Here is a 20,273-nt window from a genome sequence, read left to right as displayed (position 1 = left end):
ATTACATTGATCAGAACAATAAATTTAGATGCATAAAAACTGATGAGATCAATCGAATAGAAAATTAATTGCATACTTTTACTCAACTACAAACATGGAAGTTCAGTTGATGAGCCAAAAAAAGATTAAGTTAAAAAAATAGGTAATTATTATCAGTTTTCATAGATAATATATAAAGGACCCTAATTAATTATACAGGTTAATATTATCAAGTTATATTAATGAAAATAAGTGAATAATTCTTTGTTTTGGAAAATGTGTTACGAATGCTCATCTTGAACTCTTTTTATTCGTTGTACTGCACAATATAGGAATAAGTTTTTGATTGAGATCATGAACCGATTGATGTTAGACCATCATTGAAAACCTGGAAGCACTGAATGGCCGTTTCGTTCTACTACGGGACTCCTCAGCAATGAACATCCCCGATCCCGTTCGCAGGATTCGAACCCAATCGGTTCATGATCTCAATCAAAAACTTAATAACCATCACAACCCCTATACTGATAGGAATAAGTTATGGAAAAGTATAAAAGTCTATCAAAAAGAAAATTGACTAATTGACAGACAGTTCAGTTAACCTGTATTAACTGGTAATATGCAAAATCTATTGTTGGAAATTTAAGACAATAGATATGTATGGAAATAGTGTTTGGTAGATCAGATGTACTCATTTATTATTGTCCACTAAATTATGAGTCCTACTATTACTTCGTCCTTTTCTTATTATATATCTTATGTATTATTTTCCACTGCTATTAATATTACTATTTCAACTTTACATTTTATTAATTTTCTTTCTGACTACGAGGATGTATTATGTAGTAATTTAGGCTAATCCATACTTGCATCAGGCCCCTATGTTGTTTATGTTATGTAATAGAAAAAAATTTGAAAATAATATTAGAGATTTGCTCCTCAGTCAAAATAATTATGGTTTTTTTTCGAAGCTGTTTGTATTGAATACTTAAATCAAATAGTACTTATTATCTTTCTGGATAAAATATTGATTTAATCATCTACTGAATAATAGAGATTTAGGTGTTCTGATGACTGAGATATTAAAATATATCGATTGATCATAAAATAACATTCTACAAGTTATGCTGATAGTGTGACTGTTACCGGACTCACTGTCATGAATGTTATACGAAAAAAGATTAATGTCAATAATTAAAGAAAAACAAGGTGAAAATCAATTAAGGGTTAAATAATACAAATTTAAACGTCTTATGAATGATAATATAAAGGTAGTTGAAATTCGACACCATTAAATTATCAATGATATTGTAAACAAAACTCCTTAAAGCTAGGCTACATCATTTAATTGATTCAAACTATAAATGACAAGCAATTACACTTAAATTGAAAACTCAATTTTAGTAAATGTGATTGAAGTGAACATGTAATCAATCAAGTTTAATTATATTAGTGATATTCTTATCTAGAAATGAGAAATTCTTCCTTCACTACGGTTAATTTGTATAAATCAGAATAAAATCATTTTATTAAATAAATGGGTAATGTTTCAGAATATACGTGTAAACAATTTGCTATTAATGCATAAGTAACAGAATTCTTCATCCATTCGCAATGAAATGGATAAAAAGTGAGGATCTAGTCAAAGATATAATCTATCATCAATGAATTAAAAGATTCAAAGATAATCAGCCAATTGATCTGACACAACACTAGGTTTAACAGTGTTTTTTATGGTATTAGCTAGCCTTAAAGCTGGGGTCATGTCTACTAAAATTCCAGTTACTAGTATGATAAGAAATTTATCAATTAGTCTAAACATTGAAAAGAGCAGAACGGTAAATTGAATAGTGATCACAACTTTTATTATACGATGTTGCCAAAGAACGTAGAAACTCAATCATGAATAAAATCATTACAATACGGTATAAATTAGCAATATATTCTCTAAACATTTATTAATGGGCTATTTTGAAGTATATTGACCCAGTCTTATTCATAAGACTGACTAAAATAAATTTTATCTTTCGTTTGACCCAGCTTGAAAAATTAGTAGTTATATTATTTAGCCTACTTGTGACAATTTAATAAACAATAGTTTAATAAAAAGATAAACAAAAACGTCTGAACAATCAACTATATAATCCTGATGTTGCTGTCATTCTGTTTTTATATTTAAACTAAAATGATACATAAGTGATGAACTATTTCTAATAAACTTTGATGTATAAGTGTGAACTTCAACTGTTACAACTGGTTAGATCAACTAATGTTAAATTCAGGATTTGTGAACTCAACTGAACGAAAATAAGTTCATTCAGAAGTGAGGTTCCTTGACTTTATTCACCTATTCAACTTATTGACATTCCGAATTTAATTTCTTATTTACTAAATAATGTACTGGATACACAGAAAATATTTACACTTTGCGTGTAATTGTTGGAAGTGTGAAGGTAATGACATTTATGTTTATAAAATATTGTATATTTTATAGCTGAATTCACGAGTCAATTGAGGCTAGACCATCATGGAAAACCTAGAATCACTGGACGGCCGTTTCGTCGTAGTGTGAGACCTCCCAGCAGTGCGCATCCACGATCCCGCCCCCCCTTGCGAGATTCGAACACGGGAAATATCGGTCCGGCGCGCAAATGTTTAAGCTCTAAACCACTGAGCTGGTCGGCATCCAACGGTGCTAATGTCTAACTTCAACCAATTCACGAAATTAGGCCACCGTACACCATTGTCTTCCGTGAGTTACTATCTTACAACAGACCCGGTTGAGCTCCGCTGGTCACTGCTTCTCACTAGAATTCCAGGAAATAACTTTTGAAGCCAGTCACTAGTGAGCAGATGATGATTGTTATCAGAAGCGGGTTTTGTGGAGACAAGTTCATGTCATTCAACTGTCTTAACAATCAAGTGCTATTGTCAGTAAGAAATTGTAAATGGATGCGCACTGCTGAGGAGTCCCATACTAGGACGAAACGGCCATCTACTGTTTCCAGGTTTTCCATGGTGGTCTAGCTTCAATTAACTCATTAATTCAACTACAAAATTACTAAAATCTCCACAAAGCCTCTTGTTTAAAACAGTTAAAAGATTAATAAAGAGTGAATTAACACTTTAAGTATTACTTCCTCAACACATGTTATTTTATGAAATGAATAAGTATTTTGTTAAGTTGTCTTAACAAACCAATTTTATAGATCTACCGTGTAATCTAAATAAAATCAATGAGAAAAAGTGTTTATTGCTGTATCGTTTTGAATATATCACTCTAAGGGAATTAAATTTAAAATATATCAGTTTTGTTTTGTAATGATTATCGCATGAAAATAACTTTTTTCGAACTCACTGAAAACAACGGTGGATGTGTTGGACAATTTCGTGGATTAGTTGAAGTTAGACATTACCACTGTTGGATGTCGACCAGCTCAGTGGTTTAGAGGTTAAGCGTTCGCACGCAGGACTGATAGGTTCTGGTTTCGAATCACGCGAGACGAGATCATGAAAGCACACCGCCAAGAGGTCTCATACTACGACGAAACGGCCGTCCAGTGCTTCCAGATTTTCTATGGTGGTCTAGCTTCAATTGACTCATGATCTCAACTATTAAAGTTAACACAAAGTCAAATTCTGAAAAAGGTTTAAGTATACAATCTGATGATTAACGATTGTTAATTTTCTACTCAGTTTTCTTGAAATTAAGCATACTTTCCTGAACTATAAGGTAAAGCCTAATATCGTTTAATTTTATCATAGAAATTCAACTATCTATGAGAATTAATATACATGAATCTGAACTGATTTCGTTCGAAAATATTTATACATAAACACTGAAATATAACTTAAAAAAGTGATTTTTAATTTTACATCCGAATTTAAAATTATATGATTTTTGTGTTTACTTTGCAAAGTTGTACTGATCTTAAATTTACTCATTTTTTTCAATGTTCAATTACTTACTGTAGACAATTTGGATTTTCAGTTTTATGTTTCAATTTTGTATTCTTTCTGTATTTACATATATTAAGTTTCACAATGCATGATCGTTTTAAAGTAACATGTTTGGCTGTAAAGCAAACAAAAAAATGAATAACCTCATTTATCGTTAAAAATAATTTATTTAAGGTGTCTAGACAATAAGTGTGATTCAATTGAATTTTACAATTTTTGTTTGGGGCTACAATTTATTAGTCACTTATTGTCATATGTGCATACTGCGAGTATTGCTTCGATATGGGCTTAAGTCACAAGCGTTATAGGCGAAGATGGATAGTGGCTAGCACTGGAATCCAGGACTCGAGTTTCGTTCCCTTTGAAACTCGTCAACTAGATGTAACTGAATCTCAGAGTTGTTCACTCTGGGACTCAAACGCACTACCGTTCGCTTAAAACACCATCGTGTTACCTACTGAGCCCTGATAGCCACTTGCTTATGCGATGGGGTGAAGTTTAAATTCACTTGGTGCTGTTTACTTGAATCTTTCCATTGGGTTCGAGTCCCGGAGTGAATATGAACTCTGAGATGCAGGTACATCAAGCTGACGAGTCCCAAGTAGAACGAAACACGCGTCCTGCATTCCACTGCTAGCCACTATTTATCTTTCCTTATAATATGTGTGACTGTTTGCGATGACTAAAACTACAATTTTTCATTAATGTATTTTAGTGTAAGCTTCCAGTGACATTTCAAATTTGAAACAAACTCCATCTGATGGAATTAATTACTAATTTGCTGGTAATTTGTAAAATCTAATTACTATAAATTTTCAGTCTGAAAACGTAAGGTGAAGTAAGGTTTGCAAAAACCGAATAAAGTCAAACAAACGTGTGATAAATGATATGATCACTTTATAGACTACAAACAAAATGCTGTTAAAAAAATGTGAAACTGGAAAGTTAAACTAATTAGAGACTTAATCAGGTAGTTTATAAGGGAATGATGAAGAGATTATGTAAGCTTTTTACCTTTATTTTCTATTTCTACTCTTTTCCATTATCAACCGGTGTGTTTTTAGCTCAAGGAACATGACCCTGTTAAACAATCATTACGTCCGTGTCGAAAACACCATATAGTTAAAATATACAACACTATATGCGAAAGTACCCATAATATTTATTTTAAATATTTTGTGTGAATGAATTTTCAGTATTTAATTTTGCTGAAACTATTAATTCGAAATAACATTTTCTGGCATTTAGCCTAAATAATCAAAGTGAATGAAATTTGAATTAGATAGAATCTACTAGTTAATACTTTGTATTAACAAACATATATCATATCATTATTCTATGACTCTTGAATGCAATTCAAGCTAACTTTTAGAGAAAATTGTTGGAGAAGAAATTTTAGATATATCACAACGTACACTCAAAGTGCCAAAGACAGAATCAAATCTTAGCATACGCACTAAGCAAGTAAATAGTTTATAAAATGAATGAATTTCAAAAAGCACAATGTGCATTCTTTCTAATGACTTATTATCAGCTTGATGTCAAAACGAAACGAAATCATTAACGTAAAGTCAATAGATTAAATTATTTATTTTACTATATTGTCTTATCAAACGTTCTGCCATCACAAATAGTAAAAAAGAATATGTAAGTACTAATGAATGTCAACCTAGTGCTCTTAAAGCAATATTCTCTACTCAAGATCTGAATGTTCTAGATTCAACCTCTGGTAGATTCGTGATTGTATATCTTTAAGAAGCATTATACTAGGATTAAACTTCTTAATGCATTTTAATTGGGCAATGTAAACTATCTACAAACTGTACAATCTATACAAATTTCTCATATTAGTAAAAAATCTAATAAAATATAATCACAGGTCATTCATTTGACTACTCTATCAATAGCATGTTTTCAAAATCTTAAGTATACATTAACAATAATATTAGTAAATTAGACTACAGCAGTGTTCAAGTATTATCTAAATATGAAAATTTTGATAATCGTTTTAACAAGTTTACTCTAATAAATATTGTTCATTATCACTACTAAAATAGGCTATATGAATATCTATTAAGAAACAACTATTCAGTATTTATACCTCTGTATTTCATTATCGATTACACTGATAAGATATAAAATGTCACTAATTTATTGTTAAGTTAATAAGTATCTCTTTTGATAAATACATTGACTAGCCAAGTTGTAAGATAAGGATAATTTCTGAAAAATGATTAAAACATTGTTACAGATGTTAGGTACCTATCTTTTTGCTAAATAAATAAAACACCACAGTACTTATAATGATATAGATTATTAAACGATTACTTTAATATGAAGAGGACTTATTCATTACACATCTAAACATAGAGCTTATACAATAAATTGATGATTGATAAACTATCTACATGAGTTATCATACTAACAATAAAGATAATTATCGATAGGTTTATTAATAATTACTATTACTTTTAGTATCAGTGAGTTCAATGTTGTTACTAACTGTCAATTCAACAAAAAAATAAGGGAGTTTATCAGTATGTTTCTAGAAAAGCACTAATGTCTATAAGATTATTAAGTTACACGATCTCCAAATAAAGGTTTAATATGCTGGATTAGGGTGGGTAGGTTGTCACGAATAAGTTCATTATTCATCTAACTGATGTCTTCACCCACATGTTCACTGTTCAATTTACTAATGATACCTATAAATACACATTAGTTGTACGTATAATTTATTTAGAACTTGACAAGTACAATTTCTTATATAGTCAATCTGTTCTTTTCAAAAAATTAAGTGTATTAAGAGTTAGTGACTGAATCGGTTTATAGATCATGTCAAACAATCTTACTGAATAATAATTTGTACTTCCCAAAGTTTAAGCGTGTTATCGTTATTAGATATATGTATATCATAGTATATGTTTTCGAAAAACTCTTCAGTTGTCCTTTAGCTAATAAAATTGAAAAACTCCTTAATCTTAATAAGTATACATAAAGGTAAATAATTAACAAGATCCCAAAATTTGTGAATGTCTTTATTAAGTGAAAAATTACTGTACGAAATAAAAGACAAACTATACAGTAAATCAACGCATATGATATACTTTTTAATTCGAACTATCATTAAAATGTTTAACCTCCACTGAAAATACATATTCCTTTGTGATAATCAGAAGTATTTGAATTATAGTATGAACTAGGAATCCCAGAAATAACGTAATCGTATCAAGAAGTACTAGATAACCATAAACGAATGTACTGTATTTGGAATTCGAAATCAATCATTCAACAAGTACAATGGAATCATTAGTTCATTCAAACACCACATCCGTCACAGCTTAAATTGGAGTATAAGTGTCTATAATCGATTGTACGTCTTCTTCTTAGGTTAATCCTGTGTCTGTACGACATTGTATTGGACAAAAACTCGATATTATCTGCCTCCTCGGATTGTGTAATCAGCATGCCGGTTGTGTACTGAAACCACTAACTAGAATTTTAAGCACAGATTTCCCAACAATATCCTCTCCCACGAAATAATGTTGGAGATTTATATCCCCAATTTATGAATGATGTGGCTTCATTTAAAACATATTTCTCACATTGATTAGAGCATACATTGGAAGTAGATTTTTGATAAGGATGAACAGCAGTTGATATGAAATCATCTCAATTGTAATCAAACTCGAGCTCATTTAGTACTTGTGCTTCGCATTGAACAAGTTTCCCACAAGAAACAAATGCATTATGAGGACAAATAATATTTGATAGAACGTCAAGATTTGATTCTTCTGAAATAGTTTCCTCAAATTTACTATGAATGTCATTGCAGAGTAAAGGATCATTAGAAAAATCAGCATCTATCAAAACTAAGTCGGGTTTTCGATCATGATTAGGTTCACTCAACATACTTTCCTCAGATTTTCAAGGAATTTCGTCAGAAATATGTGAATCATTAGAAAAAACCATATCTGGTACAATAACATGAGCAATCTGATTAGTTGATTGATTAGAATCTGTTGTCTCACAAAGATTCTGAGTTTCACTTAACTCTGAACTGCTATATGACTCTACACTGTCTTTTGAAATCATCGATCAGGACAAATGATCATTAGCCACACTGGACTTAATAGAATCAGAATTACAAGACTTAATATTCGTTGCAGCAAGATGAACAGTAGCATTACAAACTGACTGAATATGTCCAATATCATCACATTTAAAGTACTTACAATTACGAAATTTACATGGATTAAAAGAGTGGAACCTGCCACAGGACAAACATTGACCAAACTTGCGCCCATCTTCGTGAACTGTATCGCAACTCCTCAATGAATTATCTGCATAACCTTTAGTATGCACTGAGTTGGGATGACGTAATGTAGTGAAATTTTTTATATCCTAGTGAATCATTTCACGAAATCTCCCTTCACCACATTCGAAGTTTGTATACTTAACATAGTCTAGCAGTAGATCCTTCAGAGTTGTATAAGAAAGCGTAATGGGCTTTTCCTGTAAAGCCAGAGTTTTTAATAAGCCATATGCTTCTTTTCCGATGAATATGAGGAAATGTGCCACAATATTAACATCCTAATCATCTTCCTTGGTCATAGCCCAAATTTCGAACCTTTCAAAGTAATCCTCAAAAGCATCAAAATCTGAATGTATATCCAACAATTCCATCACAGGCTCCATCTCGACGCCAATGTGATAATAAGGAATATTTGAATTATAGTATGAACTAGGAATCCCAGAAATAACGTAATCGTATCAAGAAGTACTAGATAACCACAAACGAATTTACTGTATTTAGAATTCGAAATCAAGCATTCAACAAGTACAATGGAATCATTAGTTCATTCAAACACCACATCCTTAATAATTTCTATATAAAAAAAGACTGAATCAGATCATGAACCGATTCATTTTAGACCACCATTGAAAACCTGGAAGCACTGGACGGCCGTTTCGTCCTGTTGTGTGACTCCTCGGCAGTGCGCATCCACGATCCTGCTTGCGAGATTCGAACCCAGGGCCTTCAGTCTTGCACGCGAACGCTTAACTTCTAGAACACTGAGCCATCACAACCCCATACTGAAAAAGACTGAAGATAATTTTTTCAACAAAATATTACGAAAATTATTGATTAGTTGATTCCGTTGAAAAATCTCCCCATCCAATAACATAATAGTTAATAATCAAAACCGTCTCATCTCTTGAAGATGATAAAATGTTACGAAGAGTAATTATAAAATATTTCAGTTGAACAGAAAAAATTCTCTCTGGAAAACCATATAAAGTGTAGAAATCGTTCTGTTTTGAGATCGTGATTTATTTGTGTTTAACAATCCATATTTGTACCTGTTCGGATAGTTTAGACATCCGTTGAGCATCCCTAACAACCCCTTAACTAGACTAGTAGTGTTTACTGGTGCAAAAGTTAAAAGAAAGCTAGCGGTGGCGAAATCAAAAGCAGCATTATTCTATGAATTCATTGGCTGTTGTTTTGAGTCATGTTCGTCGATACAGACTGACTAGGGCTGTGAAGTAACTACGATCAGTGGTTAGAAATGCTAAGTGACGCGTCGCATAGTTGGTCATAATTACGTGTTCATTCACTCTTTATCTTACCCCATATGTGGAACTCCAGCATTCCTCCATACATGCCTACTATTTCTATGTTTTTGAAGTATATTCCCAATGCTTAGTGCTCAGTATCATTTCTACCAAGTTATTCTTACTTATTTGCCATTCATTTTGTCGGTTTTACCTCGTAGTGCAAATATGATATGGAAACTTGGTCCAACACATATCTATACCAGACTTTTCTCCGATTGTGACTAATTAACAAGCCTTGTTGGAGCAACAGGATGAGAATGTAAAACAGAAAGTTTTCGATCCTAAAGTATATGAGAGATCTTTTTAAATTTGTGAAATAACAAATATCTAAAGTAGAATAGAATTGTCAACTAAGCCGATTGTTCAAACATCTTCCTAAAATTGTTAGAATCTGAAGTCATTTTATTAGCATCAAGCTAAATACAATAAATATATTTTGTTTTATCTGGGAGATACCTTGAACAATAATTTAAAAAAACATTTCAATAGTTGAACTCATGAGCCAATTGAAGCTAGACCATCATGGAAAATCTGAAAGCACTAGACGGCTGTTTCGTCCTAGTATGGAACTCCTCAGCAGTGCGCATCCACGATCCCTCTCTCCGCGAGATTCGAACATAGGACCTATCAGTCTTGCGTGCTAACGCTTAACCTCTAAACCACTGAGCTGGTCGGCACCCAACGGTGTTAATTTCTAACTTCAACCAATCCACGGAATTGCGCCACCGTACACCATTGTTTTCAGTAAGCTGATATCTCACAACAGACCTAATTGAACTCCACTAGTCACGGCCTCTCACTAGAACTCCAGAAAATAACTCTTGGGGACAGTCACTAGTGAGCATATGATGATTATAATCAGCGAGACTGATAGATCCTGGGTTCGAATCTCGCGGGGTGCGGGATTGTGGATGCGCACTGCTGAGGGGTCCCATACTAGGACGAAACGGTCATCTAGTGCTTCCAGGTTTTCCATAGTGGTCTAGCTTCAAGTGACTCATGACCTCAACAACTGAAATCTCCACAAGACCCCTTCTAATAAAAGGTTTGTCTAAGGTTTTTTTCAATACCGTAGATAACTATTGTTCCATAATAAAATTAATGAATCAAAATAGACTGATATTATAATGATTAATATAAGAAAACTGAAAATAACTTAGTGCGTCAACCAAAACTACAGACTAACTCGAAAAATACAAACCTTAGAAAAACAACATTAACCGCAAAATTCGATAATATCAGATAAAATTTTCTTCAGTGTATTAAAAACATATAGATTTATCTCAATCTCTTCATGTCCATCATTTCAATTATTCATTCATCTACTTTCTGATATCTATCTATTCATCTGGCTGTGTTTTCTTTCAAAAAGACATCAGTATATAACAATAGAATAACCAGTGTAATAACATATTACAGGAAATAATATATACATATATATATGTTCACATATGCATGAATAGAGAGTTAGGTAAACTAATAATGTAATCAGTTTTATCTTGTATCTATAATTTGGCAAAGAAATATTGGAAAAAAACGTTGTATCAGATAACGAATAGTCTGAGATCAGTTTACTTAATAAAACTTACGTAAGTTTGTATATGTTTTTAACATTACTATTATGATTATTATTATATCCTTATTTGGTTATTTATTTCTTATAATTATTTAATTGTTTATTAAATAATGATAATAAAAATAAAAAAAATAAAGCTGATATATAATGTATACCCTGTTTCTTTTAAATATTCTTTAGATTAGAGATTTACTTGTTTATTTATATTTTTTCTGTTTTGTTTAGATGTGTGATAGTGAATGAAGGAGATTTAAAAAAGAGTTAATTATGAGATGGAGGAGAAGATTTGTAACTCAAGTAGATAATTTCGATGGAGTTTTGTTCTCTGAGAACAAATCTCCATCAAAATCAGGAAAGTTGATTTTCTAAGATAACGATTAATTTCTTCAATATTCATAGAATAAAATGTTATTTTTATACGCTTAAGAAAATTAGATTCTTATTCATTTTCCTATTACCTAATTAACTATAAAGAAAGAAAAAGTAGATTAATTAACTAACAGTAATAATATTGTCATTTTCTTGAGAATATGGAATGAACAAATGAAATAAATAAGTGAAACGTCTGACAGTTGGATACTTTTCTAATGAGATAAACTAAGTTTTACACATCTGGTTAGCGTTTGTTTAGCGAGTTAGTTTTCTACGGGATGTGGTCGCTAACCTCATGCCCAACCCTCCTCGTTTATCCGGGCTTGGGAACGGCGGTAGTCCCCGGAGGGACTCCAGGTGGAGTTCACCAAGGTCAGAATTTTCAATACAAATGTCAAAACAGTTCTACTATATGGGGCGGAAATTTGGAGAACTACGAAAGCCATCATCCAGAAGATACAAGTGTTTATTGACAGTTATCTACGCAAAATATTTCAGATCCGTTGGCCGGACACTATTAGCAACAACCAACTGTGGGAAAGAACAAACCAGATCCCAGTGGAGGAAGAAATCAGGAAGAAGCGCTGGAAGTGGATAGGACACACATTGAGGAAAGCATCCAACTGCGTCACAAGACAAGCCCCCACGTGGAATCCTCAAGGCCAAAGGAGAAGAGGAAGACCAAAGAACACATTACGTCGAGAAATGGAGATAGACATGAGAAAAATGAACAAGAATTGGATGGAACTAGAAAAGAAGGCCCAGGACAGAGTGGGTTGGAGAATGCTGGTCGGCGGCCTATGCTCCATTTGGAGTAACAGGAGTAAGTTTTATACATTTATGATAAATGAAAGTATATAGCTATATGACTGCATTTAGTCAACTGAACGCTAACGATCCAATTTCTATTTGGAGTTCTTCGATTTATGTTATACCGATTGTAATCTGTTGTTACAACCAACTTATTATGCATTCCGCTTATTCTAATCAAATTTTCTCGGTTCAAAGTATTAAATAAAAAAATTTTCGACGTTAGAACGAAAATCAATCGAAGAGTTTATTTGGTGAAATTTGTAGAATTTGTTAAAATATACTGAACCACTTCATGTTAACCAAAGACAGGCTTATCCCAGTGATGTGATAAATCTTATTCGAAAGAATACAAGATAATTTAGTCGATAACACTTTTCAGCATGAGAGAAATTAATAAGGCCCTGAATAATTTTCTGGGATTTGATATTACATTATTAATTCGAAACCACAAGGTTCATCCAAAAACAACAAATACTATGACGCAAACGATTGAACACCAAAATTTTTCTATACAAGTCTTCAAATAATTAAAGCAGCTCATTGTGTTACTGAATAAAAATACAGAGCATTCAGCGAAGAAAATTATTTGAAGACTTGAAAGGATCCTGTGATAATAAAGGAACTAAATGGGTTTTTTCGTTTTTCTATCAAGTTTGCTATAGCGAATGCCAGAATCAATTTTCTGAAAAGCTGTATAGATGGACGTGAATATCCAATGCCATTTTTCAAAAAATTACACCGAAACTACATCCATCCAAACTATTGTTCTTTCAACCGTCTTACGTTGAATGATATCGATGAAACTAAAACAAGAAATAGTGGCTAGAAATAGCACAGACTCGAAAGTGAAACCAATGGAAAGTTTAAAACTGAAGGAGATCCCTGCTTCTTTCCCGGAAACACCAGGGGAATATGTATTCAATAACTCTATTTTGACAGTATCGACTACTCAGCTACAAGCATTATCAGTTGATCCTAAACTTCGTAACACATCAACTAATATTAATTAATTCAAAGCCTCATCCGTTGGACAAGTGATCTTACCGCCGCATCTAATAAGGATTATGAGCAATTCAAGATATTTCCTGTAGACTGTTGTAATAAATATGTAAACATAATACCTACAACTAGACAATTAATTACAAAAGAAAATAAATCATAATTATTTGATCTTCTGAGAAGTAATAATTTAACGTATTACCCGGATAAGGGTGTGGGTATTATCCTTATTGATAATCATGGATATGTTATCAAACTATCCTCGGTATTATCGGGTGCTGCCAAATCTTCTTAAGAATCCACACAAGAAGATGCAACTGAGAAAACGGGACAGATGTTAACTAAAATCTTGAGGAAGATGAAAGATGAGTCTGTTGTTAACTGTGACTTCTATGAACATGTTAGACCATCGTGTTTATTTATATTGAAACTAAATAGACGCTAAAAAGTTCATGAGAAGAATGTCCCCATACATCCTGTACTTAATATGAATAATTCTCTGTATCATTTGATTACTAAGTGGTTATCTGAAACTCTAAAATCTGTCAGATATCCCATCAATGGATACAACTCTCTTAATTCACTGTCTATTCAATTAGAAATACCAGCGTAAATGGTAGAACAATGATCTAATTGAATGTCACTTCCCTCTTTACAAGCATTCCACTCACAGAAACTGCATGTATTTTTATGTGACTATTGAAAATAAAATATCCCAAAACATTATCTAAAAGAACTACTTCTATGATGTACTTTCAATGTGTGATTCAAACTAAATAATAATTTCTGTAGACAAACTGATGTTTCTGCAATGGGTTCATTACTGGGCCCCCTCTTACCTGATTATTACATGGCCAATCTGGAAAATACGGTACATCAACCAATAATTCAGAAATTCCATTTATATAAAAGATACATGGATGACACTTCCATTATTTGTGAAGAATATATGGATCTCAATAAAATCTTGAATCTATTTAATCGTTCAATACATTTTGGCATGATTACACGGGGTTGTGATCAAAGCATTGTTTCGCGATGCCAGTTATTACATTAATTAGATGACAAATTGTATAGCATAAGCTACCAAGAACAACGGTTCATTGTACAATAGAAAAACAGAAAAAAAGTTGTTTCCTAATCTATTTATGAATAACGAATGACAGCAATCAAAACTAATTTACTCCTACGTAAATTAAAAATAATTAACTATTGATAATGTATCAGCTCAAATCAATGAGTAACTACAGAATTATATGGTTGATTTTCAGCTATACACAATGAATAACCAAAATGAAGTGAATTCATTGAGATTCGAGCCATTTACCTGATGATTCGAAGTTCAGTGAATATACCGATGAGCCAATTCATTATAAATAATTATAAAAGGCTGATGATTAGTAAATATAAAATTTATCAGCAATAATAAGAATGGTGAAAGTTAAAACGAATTAAATATACTGAAAAGGCTATTAAGTTTACTAGAATATTAGCCTAACAGGACTAGATATAAACATCTTATCAGGAAAGAAACACAGTACTTAAAGCATTTGAAGATAAGTTGCCAATCATTTGAGTTATATATTGTGAGTTGATTGCATTCAGTCGAATTCGACTGATTGTTTGTAAGATAAAAAAGCTTTTTAAATGCAAACAAAAAACGAGTAGTAGATATCTAGAATCGATAGACCGTGGTCAATAGTGGAATCAAAGACACTCGTTTTGCCTTACTTGGAACTTGTCATTTGAATATACCTATATTCTAGTGTTGATATCCACATAATGACTCGAACCCTGTATCCTAAGCAGTAGATAGAATATATTTGTTGAATATTCTTAAAACAGAATGAAACAAACATACACTACTTAATAACTTTTACCAATAAATCAGATGTTCTTGACTTATTAAAGAAAAATTACAGTCGAATAATTTTCGCATAATTCTTAAATCTGTTAATAATGAACATAGGTAAATAATAATGAAAAGTTTTTTTTCATACTTCGTTCATTAACTCTATTAAATTCCTGAGAAAAATGAATTATCACACGCATCGAATTAAATCATTGTAAAGATGGATAAAGAGATATGTATATATATGATGCACGTAGTAGCTCTTGGCCTATTCATTAATTTTCTATTTTTAGTAGTTCGTTAAGAATTTATCTGATTTAATTTTACTATTCCTTATTTGGTCACCTCACGTATCAAGAGTAGATATAAAGAATTTTAAACTGCTAATGGATAATACATTCCTTGTTTATATATATCGTTTAAACACCGATCTAGATTATACATAGGTTTATTGTAAGCAGTTACATTTGAAGATGCATTTTACAACATGATAGTTGAATATTATATAATGATATTTTCTTCATTCCACAGTAACTATACATTTTCCTTACTATTAACTATTTGTCAACTTGATACAGCTAGGATTTAATGTACTACTATATATATATATATATATATATATATGTATATATATATATATATATATATATATATATATATATATATATATACAGTAAGCCTATTTAGAATATAGATCGGTGTTTAACCAATTTTACTAACATATTTCAATCACTATTAAAACATCAAAATGCAGAACTATTGCCCAGTTCATTATAATCTATTCGTATTGATAAGTTATCCTGGTAATCACAGTTCTCACTAATCAGAATACCTAACTCTTAATGTCTTTAACAACTACATTAAACAATGTGTTAAATTTTATTCATATAATATGATAATAAACAAAATTGTAAACAGGAATTAGATTCAAGGCAATTTGTCAGTTAGTTTCAAAATAAAATTATTTCTTGGTAATCTGTTGAATACGTGACTTCAATGGTTAAGATCATGAGTCAGTTGAAGCTAGACCACCATGGAAAACCTGGAAGCACTGGACGGCCGTTTCGTTCTATTGTGGGACTCAGCAGTGCGCATCCACGTGGTTACGTGATTATTTCAACCATTACAATTTAGATTAGAACTTGTTGAATTTGATCGGATTTGAGTGATATTTCAAAAATGAACAAAAATGGTTTAATAACTTGAAAAAAATCATTCTCCGAGATGCCTCAAAACTAAGAATAGAAGTTTTGTTTGATCTTGTCTTTCAAATTTAATTTTTCCAATTTGACGAGAATGAAAGTAGACTACTTTTCATTTATATAGTAGCAGTTTAAGATGAGTCTCGTAGACTGAACCCAAGTTAGTAACCTAAGATGGTAAGTCATCAAATAGATATACAACTTGAGAATAATTTCCACAAAGAACCATTAAATATGTCTTTTCTATATCAAGACTTATTAGATACACACATTAATAGCCGAACGAGAAGCTCTCAAGTTTTTCTGAGGCAACGATACCGACTAGTCAATGACTAGATATTGAGCACTACATATTTCCACATTTAGTCAGATGCTGATGCAGTACGACCACCGTCCAATGGCGTCAATGAGTTACCACCAAACTACTGACTTTGTAGACTCCTCTGTATACGGCTTTTCGTAAAAATGTGTGAAATCCATCTAAAATCTAGTAACGAGCCATTAACCAATACATCTCATTTTTTTCACAGAATATAAATGTTCATTTGCTGACTCGCGTTACCTATAGGTGTTGATGATATTCATAATGTTAACAACTTGAAGCTTGGTGAGTTTAAAAATCGTAGACAAGACGAGGTGGTTGACACTTGCCTGTCAACCTTTTCATAGAACATTGCAGACTTATCAAATGACAGTTAATTTTACAATTTTAAAGATGTAACTTTCTAGATCGTTGAAGACTATTACTTTCCAACTCAATACTCGCGGTTGAAAATTGTCTTTTTTATTGATTGCACCCTTTAGTAAGACATATACGAAGTATAAAGGATACATTATTTTTTGTGCGACTATAAATCGAATAGGTTGTAAAAGTAATATACCTAATCACCGAGGCATTAAATTATTACGTCGTATCAAAGATCACCCGCTTTTTAGCATTATACTTCACTAATACCCCGTCCCAAAGCATGTTTTAGGAAATAAAAATGGCCATAAATCTCAATAATACAAGTGATAGACATGACTCTAGCATGATTATTATTAACGAACACTACTACATAGTTAACAGGTCAAATAAAGTGATTTTGTCGAGGATATATAATCTTAAGTTGAAGCTTATGTATGAGACGTAAAGTAAACTCATTTTATCTTGCAATGTTTCTTGTTCTCAAACTATTTAGGGACATTAAGTAAGCATGAATTGTTGTTAAACATAAAGTGACCTACATCTGGATTTATTCTCTTTGTGCCACTTGTACTACTTGTGAGTAGCATAAACAGCCCAAGTGAAAACCTTCACAAAAGAATGCAGGCATCGTAGACTGAGACGACAAATCAAATAACGTTAAGAAAGTTGCGAGAGTCAAATTAAACATAGATTCGTCAAAATCTAAATTAATTGCAAAATTCAAAGAATTTAACCCGAGAATATGTTTCTCTGGGGATGAGGTATCGTTGTATGACATTATATAAATTAAAGTACGTTACTAGTTATATAATATGTTATTTGCACAGTATTTGATTTTGTAAGTAAATCTTTTGCAAAACGTAATTATTGCCCTCAGGTACATTCCAAGTTATAAACTCAGTTAATATTAACAGATTACATAGTAATATATTAAAAAATTTTCAAAATTTATTTATAAACAAATAGAAAATAATAGGGAGTTGTTTGACGCAGTATCTCTTAAGAATAAATAAACATCAAATAACAAAGGATATAATTTCAATTTCATTAAAATAACAGTTTGACAGCCTATGCTACATGATTCAATAAATAAAAAATCTTTATGTACGGTATATGAAACTAAGAATCTTACAAGAAAAGTACTAATTCATATTAAGATTTGAGCAATAGTTAAACTTATAAATCTTTTCATCATTTATGTATAAAATAAATTGATTTTTCACTCTGAATTATTGTCTGCCTCTAAAAATGAGACACTTTTGTCATATTTTCAGTGAAATAATATGGAACATAAGTTTACTTTAATAAAGCATCCAACAAATTAATTAACCCTATTAAACTTGTCCCATCCGATAGGGATAATATATCTGTTTTTAAAGTTATATATTTCATTTGGATTTCATTGTTAAAAAACTAGGCTTGAGATAGCAGTGAACAGCTCAAATTTATGGTAGTCGTCCTTCATCATTTAAAAAAATCAGTACCCATTCTTAATGAGGCCATATGGATGATAACAAAAAGATATTACAGGAATATGTCAGCTTATCTTCAATTTAAAGTATATATATATATATATATATATATATATATATATATATATAAGCTTTATTCACTATTATATTTTTGGTACAATATAGAATTCTCAGCACAAAGTATTTCAACAAGTTTCCGTTTCTTACTTCTTGGTCGATCCTGACGATAAATATTGAGTGATCGCCAGTTAGATGTTAGCAGTCCAGTAAATGAACATCTGAATAATGTATATTCTTTTCTCTGCATATTGCCAACGACCACATTATCTCTTATTGGGCTTTTTGTAACTTTGACAACGAAAGGTTGTACACTTTTCAGAAATGCATCAGGATAGGTTATGCGATTAATAGACATAATGATATATTAAAACAAACAAAAATCTGTAACTTGTTGAAATATCTAGATGGCAGGAACAGGTAGCCCAGATGCTCAAGCAGGCCGTCTATATATATATATATATATATATATATATATATATATATATATATATATTGTCTATGAAAACATCTCTCAATGAACTGGTGCTAGTATAAAACAAATAAGTAAAATTTTCTTCATTTTGTCAACTTTAAATGTTACAAGCAGAAATTTTCAAAGTTATTTACAAGTACATTATTTAAATTCAACAATGTTGCTATGACACTTTTAATTAAGATAATCAAAATCATTTCAAAACCTTTTTCATTTATCTAATAATAAAGACAATAAACATTAAAATTCTACTTTTAAATTATAATAAAATAATAGTAGTATTTCACAAATTGATTTTAAAAAATGATAACCAATGTAATTGAATTAAAAAAGAAAAAACAAACTTTTTCAATCTAATTTATTTAATAAATAATCTTCAATTAAACTTGTGAAACTTTTAAAAATATTGAATAAATTACAATATACCGACATAGAAAATTGTAACTCTAAAGGAAACTTTTAAAAATGTAAAGATAATCTGTAAATTGTTAAGTACAGTTAAGAAGGTACTAATGAACCTTATATATAAGATATATATTTATATATTCAACAGATTTAATGTCATTATAGCTGCTTTGAATTCATAAAAATTTACAAAAAAAATATGATTAAAATTCAATGATTAATTTTTTTCTAAAACTACCCAGAACTCACTTTACTGATAACAATGATACTTTCACTATGAATGTAGGCGGGAGACTATAGTATGAAGAAAGAATGAAAGTAGTTTCTTTTTTTACTCAATAATCTTTGAAGGATATTAAGAAAAAAAAACGGTAGAGATTTTGAATGAAATCAAAATTAATAAAAAGGCTTATTTTTTTTTCTTTTACATTTCAAGTTATACTATAGTTTCCATGAATAATTTAGTCGACGCCATTAGATTTTAAGTCTAAATCAGATAAGTTTATTCGAAATTTGAAAGAAAAAAAAAGAAAAGAGAAAGAATTTACTTACTCAGGACGCCAGATATTATCTAATAGTTAAAAAAGAATTTCTTTATTTCTTCAATCTTCTATCTTTCAATATTTGTGGATTATTGCATGAATAGTTTTGATAATATAAACAACAATAAATAAATAAATAATTTAAATAACTTATTTACATTCTTAGAATAAGTTTTTCTAATAGACTGGTAAACTATTCATATAAGAATATGAAAATGTGTATATTTTAACATGATATTGTTAGGATGTATTATTGAAA

The sequence above is a fragment of the Schistosoma haematobium genome, chromosome 3 (assembly GCF_000699445.3).
Source record: "Schistosoma haematobium chromosome 3, whole genome shotgun sequence".
NCBI classification, from domain to species: domain Eukaryota; kingdom Metazoa; phylum Platyhelminthes; class Trematoda; order Strigeidida; family Schistosomatidae; genus Schistosoma; species Schistosoma haematobium.
This window is presented reverse-complemented; position numbering follows the sequence as displayed.